Raw genomic sequence first — 8809 nt, 5'->3', positions numbered from 1 at the left:
TTAGTGATTTTTTTTTTATCTTCAAATGGATTCAAAATACTTTTTACATTAAAAGAGATCTATTTGAGTCTCATATGAATTCAAATCCCTTTCATGTTCAGTTTAAAACTTGATATGGGACTAAATGCTACCCAAATCCATTTGAGTTGATCCGAAGCATAAAATACCTTGTGAAAATTTCATAAATTTTTTTACTAAACATTTAATAACTTGAATAAATGTCAAAATGTAACACCCTAATTTTTATAACCCGAAAATGATAGATTTTTTTAATGTTTTTAAAAATCTTTAACAAATTACAGCAGAAAACTCATATGGTCTAAAAGTTGGTATGCTACTTCTCTTATTCATGCATAATCATATGATTGTGGGAACTTAAAATAAATAGATTTCATCTTGCATAAAATAAATCAATGTTCACAATCATGCAAAATATTAATTAAATTATTCATTGCCATAAAAATCAAATAATAAATCAGAGTCTAAAAAATCTTGTAAATGTGAAGAAAAGGTAGACTCGTTTCATGTGGCAACCTCCCACATTCGCATATAAGTTATTCTTCATTACCTGAAAAATATTAGACAATATAGGGTCAAACAAAACATATCTCAGTAGAGTGAAATATGCTAAACTTGTAAGACAGAAATTCAAAGCAGAAATTTTAAAAGAAATTTCATAGTTTAGCCTTTGGAATTAACTGAAACAATTACACAACGAATCCTGCATGTTCAAAATTTACAAATTTAACAAGAGGGCATCAATTCATACATTCAAAAAATAAAATGCATGAACAATTAATATGCATGACTTACCATATGCAGAAGTCCTTCAATGCGTGCATATATTCTTATTCTTAATTACATTTTCTTTCTTAAATGATGCATGCAATGCTAACTAATGCACATACATCTTAAGTTATCACTTTTTAGTCCTGCTGATACGACACAAACTTATATTTTCAGATTATAACCATGGCTCAGGACATGTTTTACGTACATAGGTGGCTTCAACCTGGCTAAGTTCATTCACCAGGACAGGGTGATGGACGTTAATACGAGAGAGATTCCCAACACCTTTCAACCTGATGCACCATTTTTCCTTATGAGTACCTTATATCATCTACGTTGCAGTCTAATGCAAAGGTTTTCCCATAAAATCATGGGAGGGGAGGAGCAACCCTTCGTGCTCGAAACAGACTTACCCCACGAAGTTTTGTACCACTTCTCACTCTCTCAGCAAGTATCTTGAGTTTTAATATCACATAATTACTTGATTATATACTTTTTTTTTATGCAACATCAAAACTTGAGCTACTTTATGGGTCATAAATGCATTCTTATAAAGCATTATAAAATTCATTTAATCACACTTGTAACATAAACTTGAGCATATGCGTAAATGAAAATCTTAATCATTTTCATACTTCAGCTAACACATATGCATGTACATGACCAATGCAATAAAAAATATGAATATGTGCATCTCTCTCAGTGAAATATTTATATCATCATCATAACATGAGCACACTTGCAGCCAACACATATTTAAAATTTAAAACATAAACTTGCATTTATTGGACCCTTTAATCTTTGATCTTAATGTGTAGGCTTTATTAACTATTCAGGTCATAGGCATATTCATATAAGCTTTTGCATAAGATCAGACCTGCATACTTATTCACATATTGCATGCTATTCGAAATGAAGAAATTTACACAAAAATATACGAACTATGCATAGGTCGACCCTCGGTCCAAAGACCGGTCTTAATTTACGAAACCAATAACTTTGTTAGACTGTTACAAAGATCACAGAAAAATTTATATTTGGTGAACAAAGCTGATATTTCTACAGTATAAAGAAAATTTTGTTAGATTTTTGTAGCCACAAACCGTTCATGAAAATTCTCTCATATGAGGGAGTTATGAATATTTTACTACATACATACCATATTCTGTTCCAGCTGTCACTGGGTCATGCTCAATATATGAACAAAGCTCAAAATTTTACAGTAGATATAAAATTTTGTTAGCTTTCCAACGCAATAAACCATTAATCAAAACCTTTCAGGACGAGGGAGATGCAAATGTTTTACTGGTCTAAAATCTGGCTGAAAAATTGTAATTTCAGGTCTATGCATTCGTGTTGGACCAAACCGAGTCACCCGAATCCGTACACCTGTGATTTTTCTTGCATATTTTAAATAAAAAATAGAATGAAATACATAGTTAAATCTGATATATTTTATCTGAGATAGATCATATTTTTCCTCAACCTCTTGGCTAGAAAAATATGCCTGATACACATATGCTTTATTTTCTCAAGAATTAATTTGAAAGAATACACAATAAATTAACTAAAATATACAATATTTATGAAATAAAATTCACAAAAATTTACAAAATATCTAAAAAATTGTAGTCTATTAGAAACCATCAAATCTTGGATGAATCCAACCATGAAATCCACTTTCTTTCTAAATTTACGAATTTTTGTTATGAAAAACCAGATATTGCTAAAATTGCAATATCTCAAGATTTTGACCATAGAAATTCTTAATTTTTTTATAAAAGATCTAAAATAATATATTCTACCAATACAAATCAATACTTTCAAGAAAATCATGGCATAAATTAAATATTTACAAATTTACAAATTTCTTTTTTGAGAAACTGATTTTATAAAAAAACCCGATTTCAAAAAGGGTTTTCCTTTGGTAAAAATGTTCTTTCTTCATGGATCTTTAGATATGAGTCAAACCCACAGTTAAGAGGGTCTGATTATGGTCTAAACTCATGAAAAAGCATTGGAATTCAGGCTAAGAACTTTGTTCTTGCAAGAAAAGCATAAACCACCTACCTCTTGTCGAAAAAATATTTTTCGTAGGATTCGACAGTTCTTTTTGCACGATCTGACCGATCCGTACCTTCTACCAACTAGAGAAGGGCCTTAGACATCTTTTGAAATCATGTTAAGGCCTTTCTTGAACCCAAGAAAGAAGAAGCAAAGCCCTACGAGCGTGAAAAAGAGAGGAAGAAAGAAGAGAAAACTAACCTTATTAATCCTTCTCATGAGGGGCTCTATTTATAGATGGGCTTAAACAAGAGTTTTGTCTATAATATAAGAAGTTAATATTTATTAATTTATTTTATTAATAAAATAAGATAATAAATTATATGACCTATTTCAATAAATTTTGAAATTGCTTAAGCTATAAAAAAAAGTAGGGACTTTTTACCCTGTCATGAGCTCTAGTGACAAGGTAACCTTTCGAGAGACCTACAAACCCAAAGACTCATCATAATTGGGTATCTAAATAGTCGATTTGATAGCCCTTAAAACGTAGATCATCATGGTAGTCTTAGATTTAATTGTACGCATACAGATTGACAATAAAATTTAGTCAATATCAAAAAACATTAATTTTCGACCTATAAGTAAGTATGAACTTTCATCACTGATAAAATGCTCAAATCAATACCAATTTGAGCTTGTAAATAGTTGATTTCAATGCTCTCAAAATGAGAAACATCATGGTCAACTTTGATTTAATAGATGAGCCACTGATTGGCCGAAATTTTTGTCAAAACAATATATAATAAAAAAAATTTAGAGCATCCAACTCTATGTGTCAAATCCAATGATATATGATTCAAGATTTCCTGAGTTATATCTCATATAATCGATCATTTAATTGATCTAAATGTTATGGATTATATTCAACTTAATTGGGTTTGATTTAAATATCATTAGTTAAATCCACTGGCTAATTTATATTTTTAAGCTTTTTTCTTGTAAAAAATATTATTTATTTATTAGAAATGCCCTAAAGAATCACATTTGACTTTTGAACTAAATTTAAAATTGTAGATTTAATTTCAATAAAAATATAATTTATTATATTTTTTTCAACCTTAATTTAACACTCAATTAAGTCTTAATTTAGATTTGAATCAAACTCAAATCTAATTATAACATTTTAGACATATTTATTAAATTCAAATTCAAATTCAAATTCTAATATCCATAATCTAAAAATATACAAATCGTTTACTTTCTTGTTTAGTTCACATATTTTAGCTTTTTCAATTATTCTTGAAATAATCTTCATAACTTGAGAAAAAGGTTCATAATTAATCGAAATTAAGAAAATCAAGGATTTTAAAAAAATCAAGGATTTTAAAAAAATCAAGAAAATTAAGAATTTATGATTATAGTCATGAATACACCAATAATTCATCATTTATTCATTTTAATTATTAAGAAAAAATCTTGAGTTTTATACAAAATATTACCAATAATGAATTTGCTAATTAATGGACCGCTAATTTGTCAGAAAAAAAAATTAATCAAAGTTATATATCAGAACAATTTATAAAATTTCTCTTTTATTTATTTTAAAATTTTGAAAAATTTGTGGACTTTACATCAACACCATAAAAAATCCTATCAACATGAATACGATAAACAATAGCCAAGAATGAGTAGAATTTTTAAACCACTATTTAATACAAATATCTCTCTCGAAGAAAGGAGTAATCATTCAAACGACATAAGATTGTGGTAGCAATGACAACGCCTGGTTTCGCTCGACAACCACCAAGGTTTGTTTGGGAAGGGCGTACAACACTCTGGACTAAACACAACGAAGGCTTGGTTAATGCATAGCAGGTTCATGCCATAAGCAATGTCAAGAGGGTCACACACCAACTATTCTCACGCTTATAAGTTTGTGAATGCATGCATCAATGTTCTCAAGATGCTCATGGTTCACACGATTCATAAGTTCACAATTTTTCTTACCCACAAAATTCAAAATGCAGCCACCAACCACGGTTCAGCAGAAAACCATCCACCAACTGCAACAACAACAATGGTTGACTCCTCCATGGAACGACAAGGGACAAGGTTGGAGGGGACGACCACCTTCCTCTGGTGTCTCTCACGCCCAACATAAGTTTCCCATCACATAAATTCAGACCTTCATGGTTCGTACCTTCACGTTTTCCCTTAAGGAAATGATTCCAAAAATTAGAATTCAAAAAATTTGAATCCATATTTTGGTTCTTTTGTAGGAGCCTTGGAAGGGCAGCTCTTATTGGACCCTTAGAGAGGTAGCTTAAGGACACGGAAATGCAATGAAAACCTATCTTTCTAAGGCCCAATAGGAATCATTTTAAGAATAGGCTCACTTGGGAAAGAGATCCACCTCATTTTGTACCAATGAGGTGCTTTCTTTTGAATGGATTGAATTTTGTAGCATTGAGACCTAAACAGACCTTGATCCGGATATGTTGCTAGAAAAATATTTTAAAAAAATTACCCATTATACCCCTTACACCCTCTAGTGTCATAAAATAGATTCTAATGGACATTAAAACTATCTAGATTTGTAGAATATGTCTCTTACTAAAAATAAAATAAAAATTACAACTTAGAAAATTCATTATTTTTAAAATTAAATAGCAAAAATAATTTTTGATATGTGTGTAAGCAAAAAATCTCAGAAAATTCATAAGTAAAATGATGAAATTGTCCTCAGACCCCTTTTTGGATCCAAATTGATTGTTTTGACTTAGGGGGTCACGGGGATGCCCTCCAGACTGGGTCCCACTCCTCATGTACATCCGGATTGGTCCAGATGTGCTGCATCAATAGGCACTCAAAATCTAGGAGTCACTTTGCATGATGTTGTGTCAACTATTATACTATGCGAAAACTAGTTCTTGAGTTGAATGCTATATTTTCAATCTTTTCAAATTGTGAAAGTTTTTTGTCAACCCGCATGTGAATTGATATATTAAAAAGTTAAAGCAATGTCATTTCATGGTGGCGGTTTCTAACAGTTAGATGATTTTGGATATGTAAAAGGCAAGAAACTTGGGGTTGTTCTCATCCTCCCCTGCTTTTGGAAGAATCTAAACTTTTCCAATTACTCAGGTAACAAGACCCATCATTCCTTTTGATTATCTAATCATTTTTTATGGTTCTTCCTCTTCCTCAAGTGTTTTTTCTATCATAACTTTGTTTCTTGTGATGCCATGGTTTATAAGTCATTCTTCTCTAACAATGGGTTGAAACATATGTAATGCTCTTGGCTTTTGAATTTTGATTTCTTCCATATACCAAATCATTTTTTATTGCTTAATTAAACTTGGATTTATATTATAGTCATTGGTTGGGTTGGTAGTTGAATGTTATCAATGACAATTTATGGGAATAAAATGCAGCAATATCGGTTAAGGCTTCATTTCTGGGTTAGTTGTTTCTATATGAATGTGTTTTTGCTTGAGTAGAAGTACATTGATAAGGTTGAGCAAATGGGTGTAATTGGTTGTTGAATTTGGATATGAGAATGGAGGTTATAATGGGTTTTTTTGTGTTGATTTGACACTTTTTTTCTTTGAGGAATTTGGTATTTCTTGAGAGATAGAATGAATATTGGGTATCTTTTGAATGTGCAAACCCATTTGTTCAACTACGAATGTCAAAAAAAATAAAAAATCTATTAACTATTGTCATTAACTATATGGCCCCTAGCCGTACTTAATAGTCACCGGTGACTATGGGGGCCATAGTTAATAGTTTGCTATTATCGGGTCAATATCCTTATTTGTTATGACTTTCGGTTGTAGTTAATGTTGTGCTCATTTATTATGGCTATATTTACTATGGCTTGTTTGTAGTTAATGATTATTAGATATCGTACTAACTACTATAGCCATTGGTCATAGTTAAAGCTTATTTACTACAACTTTTTTAACATTAACTATAGCTAGCAGTCGTAGTTAATAGTATAAAATTTTATAGTGTTTAAATTATATATATTCGTCATTGATCGTAATAATTTTTTTCACAACTTTTGATTATTATTCGCAATAATTATTTGTGGAGTTCCCTAAAAATGAACCTGCTCATACATATATTCATTCATTTGTTCAAAAATAAACCTGCTCATACATATATTCAATCATTAATTAAAAAATGAATATACTTATGTATACATTCATTCATTCATTTAAAAATGAATCAGTTCATACATTCATTCATTCAAAATGAACCTGCTTATTCACTTCATTCATTCTAAAATAAACTTGCTCATACATATACTCATTTTTTGCATTCTATATGAACTAACTCTAACATTTATTCATTCATCACTAAATGAATATGCTTATACATTTATTCATTAAAAAATAAATATGCTCATACATACATTCATTCATTCATTAAAAAATGAATCGGCTTGTACATACATTCAATCATTAATTAAAAAATGAATATACACATACATATATTCATTCATTCATTCATATTTGAAGCCCTACAAGAAACACAATATTTAAAGCATACTTACACACACAACTATATATATTTCTTTATTCAACCCTCCAAAATTCTAACCTACATAACTTCAACATTCACATTTAAAGCCTTGCAAGAAACACAAGATTTAAAGCATACATTTGCATTTACAGACATTTACAAAGCCCTCTTTACTTAATTATAATGATTCACAATTACAAAACGTTGTTTACTTTTGTAAATATTTTAGTCATGCTGGTAGCTCCTTGATGACCTTATCACAGTTATCAATAAGTTCAACTTGATTTTGTATAATGGACTCCTTTACAACAAGCGTATCTTTCTATGTGTGGTTTTATCCAGTGCAAGAGCTCACTTTGTATACTCCACTTGTAGTCCTTCTATGCTTTTGATTCATTGGCCTACGTTCCTCCTCCTCCTCCTCCTCCTCCTCCTCCTCTTCAATGATTGCCTATAAATTACTAAAATTAAGCAGCTACATCTTTGTCATTATCTACAAGTACCATAGAGGACAAGTCAATGTCTCTGCCGCCGTCGTGCTAGTCTTCAAGTTTAGTGAGTAATAGGATGGGGTAATCCTTTATTGTTAGCAAGAAAAGTTTGCTAACTACTCCAGAGCGACCAATTGATTGCTGAGAAATTGTCAGACCACTCAATTGACCATTTAGCACTCAACTTCATTCATATTGTGTAGCCAAATGTTTGTCATCGTGATGTCCTTTTCATACACAACCATATCTTGATTCTCTTAATCCTCCTCCACATCTTCGTAGGAGCACTACTTTACCTACATAACGAAGTTTTATTCATGGTTAGTGTAATATCGCATATTTTTTCATGATTTTTAAGCCTAAAAGATATTGTTTTTAAATTATTTATCTATTTTTAAATTTGATAAAATCATGAAAAATACATAAAATATAGGTGAAGTCAACAGGGTCTGGGCGTGGCCTAGAGCCCTCTGACATTAGCTCTTTGAGTTAGTTGTAATTTAAGAAATTTTCAGTTTTTAACCTTTAAATTCGAGCAAAATTCAAGTTAAATTCAGGCAAATTTCAAAAGCAAAATTAAGGTATGACCACTATTAGATCCGCCTTGGAATGTAGATAACATAGGTGACCTATTTTTTTGAAATCGGATTACGGTTGGCCCAAAAAAATGTATTTTTCAAAAATAACTAACCTTTATTTTAGAATTTTTTTTGGATTGAATTGGACTAGATCTACTTCGTTTGATCCAACTTAGTATGGATCTAAGCCCAGTTAAGGATCCATATCGATTAAGATATGATCTAGGTAGAGATCCATATGGATTTGGATCTCATATCTAAAATCCATCTATGACAATTTTAAAGCTACTTTGAATTTAATATTTTAAAATCAACTTTTAAATAAAATAAGAATGAGAACTTTACCCCATAAAGGTCCTTCTAGAAGGGGGCATCACCCTCTAGAATATTATTTAAGAATATTAAATAATAAAA

Source organism: Nuphar pumila, chromosome 11 (genome assembly GCF_984573655.1).
Source record: "Nuphar pumila chromosome 11, dmNupPumi1.hap1.1, whole genome shotgun sequence".
Classification (NCBI taxonomy): Eukaryota; Viridiplantae; Streptophyta; class Magnoliopsida; order Nymphaeales; family Nymphaeaceae; genus Nuphar; species Nuphar pumila.
The sequence above is the reverse complement of the archived record's forward strand: the minus strand, read 5'-3'. Positions refer to the sequence as shown.